Genomic DNA, 14,789 nt, shown 5'->3' with positions numbered 1-14,789 from the left:
CAGGCTCGCGGGGGCGGGGCCCAAGCGGAGTGACTGGCCGCGGCCTCCAGAGGGGCGGTGCTGCCCTGTGGAAGGCGGAGCCTTTGCCTCCGACCCGAGGGGCGAAGGGACCCGCAAGGATTTGATTTGTCCAGAGCCAGATGAGCAAAACAAGGAATGGGCTAGATTTCCCACAGAGGGTCTCAGAATACTGGATATGAGACCTTTGCTCCTATAAGCAGGGGAGAATCTATGGGGACATTCATAGCTAGCTGGGAACTTCAGCGGGGCTCTCACAAACCCCCTCGCCCCGTGGCAAGACCTTCCTTCAGTGTGTTCCCAGGTCTTTGAGGACCCGCATGCACGGGAAGGGCATCCACAGTAACCACAGTTTTGTGTTATCCAGATAGTGCCTGTGACTTTGGACCTACAATCGGAGTGCTAATTCTACTGCCAATGGGCTCAGGTTCATAACCAGATGTTTTACTTTTTCGTTGTTGTTTTTTCGAGACAGGTTTTTTCTGTGTAGCTCTGGCTGTCCTGGAACTCACTCTGTAGACCTGGCCTCAAACTCAGAGATTTGCCTGCCTCAGCCTCCTGAGTGCTAGGATTAAAGGTATGTGCCACCACCACCCTACTCTGATTTTTACTTTTATGAACATTCTGTCCTTGTACCTGCATGGTCCATGCCCAGATTCTCGCATGACTGGAGTAGCACAAGAGGTAGCAGGGCACATTGCAGTCACTTTAGAAAGTAACACTAGACTGTGGGGCATGGTGGTGCATGCCCAGCATTCGAGAGGCAGAGGCAGGAGGATCTCTGTGAATTCAGGGTCAGCCTGGTGTAGTGACATGAGAACTACATAATGAGACCCTGTCTCAAAAGATAACAATATTAAACTGGCTTTACATACAATCATACAAAAATTAAAATGAATACTTCTTTCAATTGTGTGGGAGACTCCCTAGGCTGTACACTCAGCTGACTGTGGACCCTTAAATTTGTATTCCACGCTCTGTGGTCATATTCAGGGGTATCTCTGATGTCAGAGGACCTTCACCAGTCTTAGTCGCTTGCCATTTCCAGCTATGCTGTGAATCCTTCACACATCTTACTGTCTCCTGCTGGGCCTTTTGTTCTTACTAGCAGGGGCCTCAGGAACTCAGGTGCTTGTTACCTGCAGTAGTTCTGGTCCTAAAGAACTCATGGATGGATCACTGCAGACCCTGAAAGAATTGCTGCACCACTGCCCTCGGGGGATAGTTAGGTTCTGCTAGCTGGGGCACTTGACTGACACATGACCTTTCTTCCTATGTGCCTCTGCTTACAGATACCTTGTTCACTAAGTAACATAGCAATTCATTACTTTCTTCTGTGGATTGGCAGTACTAGCACTCATACCTGAAGGAACCTACTCTTATCCGTCGCTTTTCTCTATAAGAATACCACAACTTAGGGGCAGGAGACGGCACTCAGCACTGTGCTAAGACCACTTCTACGACCAGCAGAAGCGAGAAACTGTGCTAAGGCAGATGAACAGGGACAAGCAGCAGGGATCTGCATGTCAGGAGCCCAGACTAGTATCTCCCGAATGACATAAAAGCACAATGATACTGACCTGGGTAACACAGACACGGTTAGGGAATTTGTCCTCAGGCCACACCCCCTCATAGCAGGGCAGTCCTTAATAGTGCTTAGGGCAAGAAGCCCCTTACTGTTATCAGTGTAGGTGGCTCATGATGTTTCCGGCTCCATCCATGTCCTAGTAACTACACTTCCCTTTCTGCTGAGGACTCATGGGTCATCCTACAGGTCACTCCATGCTCCTGTTTGTAGGAGAATGTGGATAATCACATACACTTTTATCCTGGAGTGGACAGAATAGATCTGGAATGGGAGCACCAGCCATCCAGTGGCCTAATGCTGTTAAATGGCAATTTGTCCCCACAAAAACAGATGGGTAGGCTAGTACCATAGAATCCATCCACTTGAGCAGCTAACGTGAATGCTTCTCCATGAAAAAATGCAAAAATAATCATTACAAAATTTGGTATGTATTTGCTCAGAATTAGAGGCTGTAGTTTGAATGAAAAGGGCCCCATAGGCTCATAGGGAGTGGCACTATTTAGAGGTATGGCCCTGTTGGAGTAGGTGTAGCCTTGTTGAGGAAATATTTCTCTGGGGGTAGGCTTGCAGGCTTCAGAAGTTTAAGACAGGCCCATTGACTCGCTTGCTCTTCCTGCTGCCTGCAGATCCAGATGTAGAACTCTTAACTACCTCTCTAGCACCATGTTGTCAGCATGCTTGCCACCATGACAATAATGGACTAAACCTCTGAACTGAAAGCCACTCCCAATTAAACGTTTTTCTTCTTAAGAGTTACCATGGCAAATCTCTGAGTTCGAGGCCAGCCTGGTCTACAGAGTGAGTTCCAGAACAACCAGGGCTACAAAGAAAAACCCTGTCTTGAAGCACCCCCTCTCCCCCCCAAAAAAAGAGTTGCCATGGTATCTCATCACAGCAATAAAACCCTAACTAAGACACAAACTAAATCACCAAAAAAAAAAAAAAAAATTAAGTATTTAAAAAAAAAAGACAAAAAGTACAAATATCACAAAAGCCATAAATAGGACTTTTATTGTTTACTGGTTAGTACATTGATAGTTTTTAAATTTTTAATTCAATTTTATGTGTATGACTGTTTCGTCTGCATGTATGTCTGAGCACCATATGTGTGCCTGGTGGCCCTAGACGCCAGCAGATTTCCCTGGAACTGGAGTTATAGAGGTTATGAGCTGCTGTGCAGGTGCTGAGAATCAAAACCCAGTCTTTCATGAGAGCAGCAAGTTCTCTTAACCACTAATTCATCTCTCCAGTCCCTGTGTTGCTACTTTTTAAATTATCTCTTCTAACAATTTTGAAATATTATTTTCCAAGAAAAAGATAACTTAGCCCCTCAAATGGCTGACTGAACCCCAAAAGTGGCTTATTCTAAAGAACTTGAGCTGTTATTGCCTTATTAGTGATGGGAAGAGAAGTATGAGAGATGCCCCAGAGGTTAAGAGCACTGTTGTTCTTGCAGAGGACCCTGGTTCTATTCCCAGCACTCACATGGTAGCTCAGAAACATCCAGAGCTCCAGTTCCAGGAAATCCAGTGCCCTCTTCTGACCTCCTCAGACTCCAGGCACAGACATATAGTGTGGGCAAAACATTCATACAGATAAAATAAGTCTGTTTTGTTTCTAAGACAGGGTCTTTCTACATCTTCCTGTAGACCAGGGTGGTGCTGGACTCATAGGGCTCCACCAGCTTCTGTTTCTTGAGGGTTGGTATTAAAGACATGCTCCATCACACCCGGCAAAATAAATCTTTTGTTAGAAAAGAAAAGAAGAGAAGAGAAGAGAAGAGAAGAGAAGAGAAGAGAAGAGAAAAGAAAAAGGGACTGCTGATAAGGGACTGGAGAGTTAGTGCAGTAGTTAAGAGAGCTAGCAGCTCTTCCAGGGGACCTAGGTTCAATCCCCAGCACCCACATGGTGGCTTACAACCATCTGTAACTCCAGCTCCAGGGAATCCAACACCTTCTCTGATCTCTGAAGCCACCAGGAACATACACAAAGCATTTACATACATGCAAGAAAAACACCGTGAAACAAACACACAATGAAAAGACTGCTGTTAAAGTTGATAGAACACTGCCCAATGTTGACACAAAAAACACAGCTCTCTTCTTTAAAGGAACAAGAGTTTATTCTGGAGCCATTTTGAGTGACCATGGCCCAGAAACACAGATTTAAGTTACCCCAAATTCCATATTCCATCATGAAAACAATTTCGTGAAGTTGCATAATTTTATGGAACAAAGTAAGTCATAAATCAACCAAGTTTAAAATATATTGATGGGTACATCAGCATTTTAAAAATGTGGGGGAGGGGTTTCTATAGACTTCAGATGTTATATGATGACATAGCTTTGGGGTTGGCAGAAACTAGTGGTCTGCTAAATCAATAGATTTTTAAAAGGCTTTTATTAATCAGTCACAGGATGTTAATTCTGATATAGAGGTGGGCAAAAAAAATGGCTGTTCATGGGGGTAAAGCTAGCCCAAGATAAACCTCTGGACCTGCAACATTCCAGCCTCTTCACATCATTGCAGTTTTAATCAGTCCATCAGCCTTGGCAGACAGAGAGTCTTTCCAGAAATTCTTGTTCACACTAGTTTTTCATTTATAAGATGGGAGGTTTGGAAACTGGCTGCATCTGAGGTAACCAATGTGAATTCCCTCTGATGTACCTGTGATAGCACATCTGTTCCTTTGAGTGTTAGGACCCTGCACCTCCTTATCTATCAGCATTTTCTGTGGAACCAATAGGATCCTGAACCAAGCAGCCTAGCATTCCTATTACAGAATGCCTGGCCCTTACTCTATTAAGAAAAGAAATGACTAGAAAGAATGTTATCTCTGCAAAGCTCCAACTGATATCTCTACAACTTAATTTCCTCTTGGTCATGTCATAAAGTGCCTACTTCCCCAGCAGCAGACCAACCAGAGAAAAGTTGGAAATAATATAGACCGTGGATCAGGATTATTTATGTTCACCTTATTGTGTTTTACAAAGATATGTGAATATGCAACCAGGGCCTTTTAGGACCTTGGAAGGGGCTTTATTAGCTTCTTAGTGAGTGATACCATTGTGGACCCATGGTTTTTCTAAGGGTCCTTTGTCCTTCTTTACATTTTCAGACTATATCTAGGATGGTCCATGCCCTCAACAGTTCAGGGTGCTAAGAAACTAGCCTTCTCCCAGAGGCTAAGGCACATGACATTTTTGGCTTTTCCCCCCAACTTCTGGCCATTGGCCCAGCATCCACTTTCAAATCCAGGCAGGTTCTAGTCAGGTAGCCTGCAGCCATGCAGGCAACTGTGTGGAAAGAAACACAACCTACACTTACTTAGGGAAGAGGCCTGATATGCCAAGCAACCTCTGGCGACACCAGTTTTGATTGGATCAGAAGTAAGCAGGGAGATACAGCCTAAGCTTTTGTTTGGCTTCCCAAGGAATAAGTGGGTGAGGTAGGGATATAGAATTGACGACCTGCACATCCTACTGGGGATTTATGGCAGGGTCTGCTGTCCACCTTCTTGGGGTTCTAGAGCAAGAACTTGTTGTGAGTCTGGGCTTTGACATGTTTAGTCTTTATATCAAAGGTACTCCATTTGCTGTCTGGAATTAGCCAACCTGGGGTATATCTAGGATCAAAGCCCCAAATGTCACATCTAGAACACAGAAAGTAAGAAAATATAGTTAATACAAGCAAGATATATAAAAGGTGGAAGTCATCCATCTAAAAGAATAAGCTAAACTTTTGGAAAAAAAAAATCTCAAGATTTTGTGTAACAGAAAACGAGCAGGGAACGTGATGACATAGGATAGAGCCCGCTGGGAAGAACCAGCAAGGCAGGCAGGCTCCTTACCTCTTCTTCCTCTGCTCAACTAGAGGCAAGACTAAAGCCCCCAGCTTGGTGACAAAAAAATGAGTTGAGTAGAAAGAAAAGATAAGAAACATAAATAGCCTGGGGAGAAAATATAAGCCTAAATTTGACTGGTTTGTTTGTTTGTTTTGTTTTTTAAACCTGGAAAAAAATTAAGGTGTATTCCGGTGGGTTATTGTGGCCTGATGCTGTAGTTCCAGCTGTCAAAGCTCCATATCCCAATTTCACATATTAAAAATGGCAGAGTGAACCCCACACACTGCTAATACATATTCCTCTTCCAGCCACTGGTTCATGATCCCTTTGATGCCATTTTAACAATGCTCAGAACAGCCCGCCCCAGCCTTGGGTGGACACTCAGCTCTCTGCACTTCCCTTTTGGATTCCCATTTGTGATCACAACTTCTTGGGAAAGAGCCTTTCTCCCCTCCTCTCCAGGAGTAGATACAGCGTTTTATATAAGCCATGCTCCTTCAGACAACAAGTCCTGTGCCTTGTAATTTTCTTTGGACTCTGCCAGGAACATATTCCTTGTTTATAAATTGTTTTTCCATGGGCCTCTTCCCTGGGGCCCTTGAGGCTCTCCACTGTGCTTTGGGCACCTCTCCTCTCATCCACAAGCCCTGAGCCAGGCTCCTTCTGATTTCAACAGTTGCCCCCTCACCCTTTTGAAAGAACCACTAGACTGGTATAGGCCCAGCCACTTGCAAGGCTTTCCTACAGAAAGGCCCTTGCAGGTCTTAACCTATCCATCTTCTGCTGCTTACAATCAGGCTTCTCTAAAACAAGATGGAGCCAAACCTGGGCCCTCTGGTGTGTTTGTCTCCAGAAGCAGACAGTTTCCCACGTCCAGTTCCTTGCCAAAGGCTAGGGTAGCCAAGATGTCCCCTTTGCCTCAGACCTCAGCCTCCCTGGTGGGACCCTTAATGTTCATGGAATGGATGGCAATGGAAGCCGGAAGATTGCTGGAACAACTCTGACCAAAATCTGTGATGGTGTTGAGGGGACTGACGACAACCATCTCCTAACCAGAATGTTCCCAGTACCAGATGGGCCTACACCTAGCCACTCTCTAGGTGGTCTCTTGGCACACAATGCCCTCAAATGACACATGGACTTATCCTCACATGTGTGATACACTGCTGGGCTGGAAAACTCTAGAAATCTGCCCTCTGGTACTCAAATACAAATCAAAAGTACATACATGTACATTAGGCCACACTACCAGGCCTTGCTAGAATATCTTACCTTCTTTTCTTTCAGGATGTCACTCCTATGGCTGCTGAATCCCCATACCTGGCTTAAGAGTCTTGGTTTCGTTTTAGTACAATCTTCTGAGGTCACCATAATCCCCTCTTCTGTGTCACATCTTCTGCTGCCTCCCTGTGTAAGCACACTGTTGCATCTGGGACCCACTGGATAATCCAGGATAATCTCACATCTCAAGATCCTAATGCAATTATGCCTGCAAACACCCATCACCACATCATGCAATAAAGACTGCATGTTCCTGAATGATGGCAGTGGAATTCTAACACTGATACTGACCTTTAGAGCCTGCACTGCTTTACCATTCAGTGTAACTCTCCAGACACATTTGTCTTTATGCCCCCATAAGACTCTCCTACCACCATGGCTTTCTGCAGTCACAAATTAGATTTACACTGCTTTTATACCTCTACTTTTCATTCTCTCTGGTTCCTCTGTATCTGACTAGGGATCGTTATCTTTCTGCTTAAAGAATAACATGTAATATTTCCCTAATAAAAGTGGATGGCAAGAGTTGTTTTCACAATTTATCTAAAATGTTTCTATTCAACCTTTGGTTTTCAAAGTATCTGTGTCTATGAATGACATATATATATGTTTCTTGCTATGTTACCCAGGCTGGTCTCAAACTTTTAGGCTCAAGCAATCCTTCAACATCCCCCTCACCTTCCTGGGTGTCTGAGAATTGAAGCATATATCATAGCACCCAACTGATTTTTTTTTTGTGCTGAATTTAGAATTTTAAGTTACTAGTTGCTTATATGAAAGCTAATTTTTTGTCAATGTGATACAAGCTAGGGTCTTCTGGGAAGAGGGATCCTCAATTGGGAAAATGTCTTCATCAAACTGGCCTGTAGGGAAGTCTGTGAGGGCATTTTCTTGATTAGTGACTGATGTGGTTGAGTCCAACCCACTGTGGATAGTGTACCCTGGGCAGGTGGCCATGGGAATCAAGCCAACAAGGAGCTTTCCACCACTGCCTCTGCTGCAGTTCCTGCCTTGAGTTCCAGTCTTGACTTCGTTCGATGATGAACTGTGATTGGGAGGCATAAGCCAAATAAACCCTCCCCCTGACCCAAGCTGCTTTTTGGTCAGTATGTTTATCACAGCAGAAGAAAGAAAACTAAGATGCTTACTTTCAGGACTTAGAAGGGTTGTTTTCAGGCTTCAGGTCAGTACTTCTGCTGGAGTCAGTGCTCATTTTATTGTTTGGCTCTTTCAGGGCAATAGGTCATTTCCATTTGGCTACTTCCAGTATCACTTTATTGCTGCATTTCATCTTTTTCCTCTTGATCTTTACAGTTCTCTTTAAATATCTTGTCGGTGCTGGAGTTCTGCACAGGGTTTTGCACATACTAGGCAAGAACTGCACCATTAAACTACAGTCCCAGGTCTCGACTTTTTAAGACAAGGTCTTGTTGTTGTGTAGCCTAGGCTGCCTTAAAATGTGATTCTCCTGTTTCAGCTCCTGAGTGCTAAGATGATAAACATGTACCACGCCAGGCTCTTTTTATAGGGCTGCATGTATGTCTGTGTACCATGTGTGTGCAGTGCCTATGGTGGCAAGAAGACAATGTCGGGTCCCCTGGAGCTGGAGTTAGAGACAGCTGTGAGCCACTGTGTGGGTGCTAGGAATTGAACCCAGGTGTAGGCAGATTTTTCTGTCCAGCCATACAGGTCCTAAATCATGACATAGAGACATTATTAATTATGAAAGCTTGGCTGATAGCTTAGACTTGTGTCTAACTAGCTCCTATACCTTAAATTAACCCATTTACATTTAAATGAACCCATTGATTTACTTTCTGCCTCATGGCTTTATTACCTCATCTTTCTATTTTCCATCCTTCTTACTTTGTGTCTAGCTGATGACTCAGCCCTTCTTCTTCCCAGCATCCTCTGTGGCCTGAAAATGCTGCCTAGCTATTGGCCATTCGGCTTTTTATTAAACCAATCTGAGTGACATATTTTCACAGTGTACAAAAAGATTATTCCACAACATTTCCTTTTTTGTCTAAATAAAAGGAAAAGTTTTAATTCTAACATAGTAAAGCTATATCGTAGTAAAACTAAGAACAATTATCAGGTATAATCTAAATAGAAAGGAAAGGTATTAACTTTAACACATGAAACTGTAGTGGGTAGCCATCCCAGCATTGGACTGGAAGTTCCAACCCCCATTGAGGCTTCAGTAATGATCACGCCCACAAGGCGGGGCAGAGGAAGGAGCGGAAGACCGAGGAGCAGGAGGAGGTGGCTCTCTTGGTTCTGGGACGCGGGACGCTAGAAGTGGACCGAGCAGAGTTCTCCAGAGAACACCGCCAGACTACCCTATACCTTTGCCAGACCCTGCAACCTACCCCTTCATTTGTAAGTTACCCCACAAAATAAACCTCCCTTTTTAACTATGTGGAGTGGCCTTAATAATTTCACCAATATGAAACAATAAGAACAATTATCAAGAATTACATTTATAATGCCCAGTCCATTTGTATTTGGTAAATTTAGAGAAAATACTCCATTATCTATCCTCTCTTGATGAGTCCAAAGTTTTGTATCTAATTTATCTTCTATCACAACTAATGAAAACTATAACTACAACTCTCTAGTCTTCAATTCCATCAAAGACCCCAGAAGGATGTAATATTACTTGAGTAAACAGGAAGTGCAGTGTAAGCTGCTTCCTAAACTATAGAAACAACAGAGACAACTGGCTGCCTGGACAGTCACCCCAAGATTCCTCTGCGAAGTTGAGGCCTCCATCTTTGGCCCACAGGCCTAGAATATCAGACAGACTTTTCTATGAAGTAGGAATTTCAAAGGACTGTCCTGCCTTATCTTGGCAAAATTCAACAGTCTTTTTCCTTTGTGTCTTGTTTGTCCAGTTTGTACAGCATACTGTCAGTAGTCAAGACAAGAGCAGTTTCTTACCCAACTGGCTAGTTTTGCCCATTGAAAGCAAATTCCATATTTAGTTTTTTTTCAATGCCCATCATCTTTTCTGAAGTAAATTGGTACTGCCAGTAGCAAATGTGTCTCATTGTCATACAAAGTCCTATGTTATTAAAACATTAAAATCCCATATTCTGTAGGTCTCTGAAGTGTTTGAAGACCATCTATCTATCTAAAATATGTCTCTGATTGACCTTGAAAATATACCTAACATGACTCTAAGTTTGATTGTAATAGATGACTATTAACATGTATTTCTTTATTATTCTAAATAGCTTTCAAGAACTAGAACTTTACATTACATTTTTAAATGAGCTGTATATGTATAATACCTTAAACAAGAAATAGAAGCATATAACACAGTATAACAAAAATAACCTTACATTTGTATCATTATACAAAAACATTTTCATAAGAGTATACTTACACAAGAGTAGAAACGTATATACCCTATAACAAAAATAACCTTAAATTTGTATCAATATAACAAAAACCCACACCAATATTAAAATATTTGAGATTAGTCATTGCTTTTTTAAGATTTATTTATTTATTTATTTATTTATTTATTTGAAGCTGAGGATCAAACCCAGGGTCTTGTGCTTGCTAGGCAGGTGCTCTACCACTGAGCTAAATCCCTAGCCCTAAGATTTATTTATTTTTATGTGCATTGGTATTTTGCCTGCATGTATATCTGTGTGAAGGTGCCAGATCTCTGGAAACGGAGTTATAGACAGCTGTGAGCTGCCATGTGAGTGCTGGTAATTGAACTCAGGTCCTCTGGAAGAGCAGCCAGTGTTCTTAACCACTAAGCCATCTCTTCAGCCTCTAGTCATTTTTTTTTAGTTTGAAAGTAGATACAATAATCTATCCTTTTATTCTGTCATTTCTATACCCCCTTTTCCTTTTCAGAACAAGATATTTCCTTTACCTAGTATCCTCCATGACCAATAACAGCTGGTGACAAAGCAATGACAAACATCCATTGAACAACTAAAAACCAGCCTCTTGGGAATGTGGATCCTGTTCTTAAATTACTTTCTGTTATCTGGGGGCAATGGCATCTTTAGGGGACTCTGAGAAAATTAAAATAGTGATCAAGTCCTAGCTAGACTAGTCTGTGAGTTTGGACCATCTCAGCCAGCAGCCTTGAAGCTGTTCTGAGTGCAGAACTCTGAGGAAACTGCAACAGAGGCATTCTGAGAGGCTGGGTCACCTGGGCCACCCACTTTTATTGGTGCCTGGTCCCCTTGCTCTGAAAACATATAAACTTTTAAAGGTAATATAAATATCTGTATTAGCACAAATATGGACTATGTGTTGCACACAAACCAGCCAAAGATGATGTTTTGTTTTATATTTGAGCAGATAAAATATGTTATCTATCTTGTATTTTTCCTACATTTTTTTATGTTTGTAGCCAGAATTTTCAGGGGTCTCCTTTAATCAAATCTTATTTCTATCAACCTTGAATGAATCCATAGCCTTTCATTTTCTGTGGAAACACATGTATAACCTCTTTTCCAATGTAACATATTTTTTGACTTCCATTTTGAAGTTAAGACATTTAAAAAATATATAGGTTGGTTTAATTTAGTAGGTTTTATAATGTGTCTCAGCAGCTATTGTTTGCTCATCAGCAATCAAAAAATTTAAAGTTAATACAACACCATACAGGACCCAGACTCCCTGTGTAGTTCCCATATCTGCATGGCTTATCCTCTTTTTTTTATTACTTCTCTCTTTAAAGACTTTATTTTATTATTTTTAAACTATTATTTCTTATGACTGTCTATACCATTTTTTTTCCCTTAAGCCTATGCACATTGTTAAACACACTGTAACCTGCTTAGAGGTTTTTTTCCATCTGAACCTGCTTTACTGCATATCTGGAACTTTTTCTGTCTGCATGACCAAAATCTTAAACCACTGTACACCTTAGCTCATGGCACAGGGGTGGCTCAAGCCCACAGGCAGCAGCCGGTACATCTCTGTACCACAGCCCGCATGAGAGACTGTGGGACTAGGAAGCTGCACTTGGCTCCATTTTTTATGTGTTTGGAATCTTTATTTAAGCTTTCTCAGGTCTTATGTGGAAATACATGCCCCCACATTAGACACCATTTGTAAGCAGATTTTTCTGTCCTGCCATCCTGCTCCCAAATCATGACACAGAGACATTATTAATTATGAAAGCTTTCCTGATATCTTAGGATTGCTTCTAATTAGCTCTTATAAAAATTAACTCATTTGTGTCAATTTATTTTCTACCTTGTGGCTACATCTCTATATTACTCATCCTGCTTGCTCTGCATTCAGCTGGCGACCCCACCCTTCTTCTTCCCAGCATCCTCTGTGCCCCTAAAATCCTGCCTAGCTATTGGCCATTCAGCTTTTTATTAAACCAATCTGAGTGACACATCTTCACAGTATACAAAAAGATTATTCCACAATACCCAGGTCCTCTGGGAGAGCAGTCAGTGCTAATAACTGGTGAGATATCTCTCCAGTCTACACAATGATTTACTTTTAATGTAATAGCTTGATTGTCTCTCTGTGTGTGCACAAATGTGTGTTCATGGAGATAAGAGATCAGATGGGTGTCTTTTTTAATTGTTCTTTAACGCTTTAATTATTTATGTATATTGTATATTGTGGTGATGTATTGTGTCCCCAATATATTGTGCACCCTAATAAAGTTTATCTGAGGATCAGAGGAAAAAGCCAGCCACTGTAGTAAACATAGAGGTCAGGCAACTGTAGCACAGGCCTTTAATCCTATCACTCGGGAAACAGAGATCTCTGTGAGTTCAAGGCCACACTGGAAACAGAGCCAGGTGTGGTGGTACATATTTTTAATCCCAGCACTAACCATAAAGGTCTGGAGGTCTGTACAGACAAACAGGAAGTGACAGAGCTGGGCAGGAAGAGGAAGTGATGTAGCTGGGCAGAGAGAGGAAATGAGATGGCAGAACAGAAAAGCATATAGGCATGGGTAGACAGGAAGTAGGTCTCTTTGGAGACTGAGGTGTCAGTGAGGTGAGGTTGTCTGTGGCTTGTCCTATTCCTCTGATCTCTCAGTTTTTCACCCCAATATCTGGCTCTGGGTTTTTGTTAATAAGACCATTTAGCAATTCACATTACAGTATATATGTTTAGAAGCACTTGAGTGCCACAGCATGTATGTGGAGGCCAGAGGACAACTTACAGGAGTCAGTTCTTTCTTTCTACCATTCCAGAGATTGAGTTCATGTCCTCAGGCTTGGCAGCAAGTGTTCATATCAGCTATGCTATTTCATCAACTCTACCTGCTTTTTGAGACAAGGTCTCTCAAATGTGGAGCTCTCAAATTCTGGTAGACTAGCTAGCCAGCAAGCTCCCAGGATCCTCTTGTCTCTACCTCCCCAGTGCTGGAATTATTAGCATGTGTACTACACCCAGCTTTTGCATTAGGGCTCAAACTCAGGTCACTTTACTAACTCAGTCATCTTCCTGGATCCTGATTTTCTTAATTCACTTTCAGAAAGCTATCACAATGGTCCCTTCAAATACTTTTTACACCCTACTACCCCTTGTTTCCAGCTGCAAATTCAATCATGCCGTTAGACCTTTTCTCTAAGTCTGTCCTGTGGTTTCTGTTAATTTTTTTTCTGTGTTTCAGTATTAATTGTCTCCAAAATCTATCTTCCAGTTCCTTACTTCTATCTTTAGCTGGGTCTAATTTGTAGCTAATCTCATCCATTAAGGTTCTGCTACCTTTATGATCTACATACAACAAAACAAAGCATTTTAAGTAGTGCCATTTGATAAGTTTTCATGTTTTCTTCAACATTTTTATATTGAAAAAATTTGAAGGAGCTAGAAAGATGATTCAGTGGTTAAGAGAACCTACTATTGTTGCAGAAGACCCAGATTCAGATCCCAGCACCCACATGGTGGCTCACAACTACCTGTAACTCTAGTTCCAGGGCATCTGACACTCACTTTTAGCCTCCATGAGCACCAAGCAGGTGCATGGTGCACATACAAACATGCAGGCATTCACACATGCGCATAAAATAAAAAAAATAGGCAGCTGGAGGTGGTGACATATGACTTTAATCCTAGCACTTAGAAGGCAGAGGCAGGATCTCCAAGTTTGAGGCAGGCCTGGTCTACAGATCAAGTTCTAGGACAGCAAGGGCTACACAAAGAAATCTTATCTCAAAAAACTAATAATAATAATAATAATAATAATAATAATAATAATAATAATGTAAGGCATGGAAGCACATGGCTTTGATCTCGACACTCAGGAGACAGAAGATGCCTGTGAGTTCTATGCCAGCCTGATTTCCATGGTAAGTTCCAAGCCAGCCAGGGCTACATATGAAGATTCTGTCTCAAAAAATAATATTTTTTTTCAAATGTATATGAGTTGGGATAGTAGTGCATATTTTTACCCTGGATCAACCAGTCATTAACATTTTGCTTAATTTGCTTTACCTCACATATTATGTCTAATCACACTATTACTCTTTGGTTTGAACTTCAAAGTCATTTGGACAAAGACCCCTTGATTCCAAATATGTCAGCCCAGATGTGAAAGGAACAAGTGCATCTCCATTCCCACTGTGATGTGGTCAAGTCAGTTAACCACCTCGGAATGATCACTGATACAGTTTTATTGAGCAACATACAGTACATTTTCAGGCTAAGAATTTTTTACCAGTGTGATTGATCATCTTTTCCTGACCCAGGGTCCATTCTAGCACCAGTTAATAACGCACTGAAGATTCGTTAGCCGTAGCTTCCTGGGGTGGAGGGGATATGTTCTCTTCAATCAGGTGGCGAATACTTACCTTCACTCACTCAGGACATGAGGAGATTTGAACTCTAGTTCCTGTGCGGACAGTTCAGTTTCTGGCTCACCTTCACTTCCAGGGACTAGTCCTCTAATGTACCGAGCCTCACCTTCAGCTTCTGTACCACAGCCGCCATAAGACTTTCCAGCTTCCCAGCTTTGCTGCTCTTATGCTTGAACATCTCCAGCTGTAAATGCTGGTCTTGTCTTCAGAGAAACTGTTTCCCGAGCTGTGACCCCAAGAACCCTGC

This window comes from Onychomys torridus, chromosome 10 (genome assembly GCF_903995425.1).
Source record: "Onychomys torridus chromosome 10, mOncTor1.1, whole genome shotgun sequence".
Classification (NCBI taxonomy): Eukaryota; Metazoa; Chordata; class Mammalia; order Rodentia; family Cricetidae; genus Onychomys; species Onychomys torridus.
Note: the sequence above shows the minus strand (reverse complement) of the source record.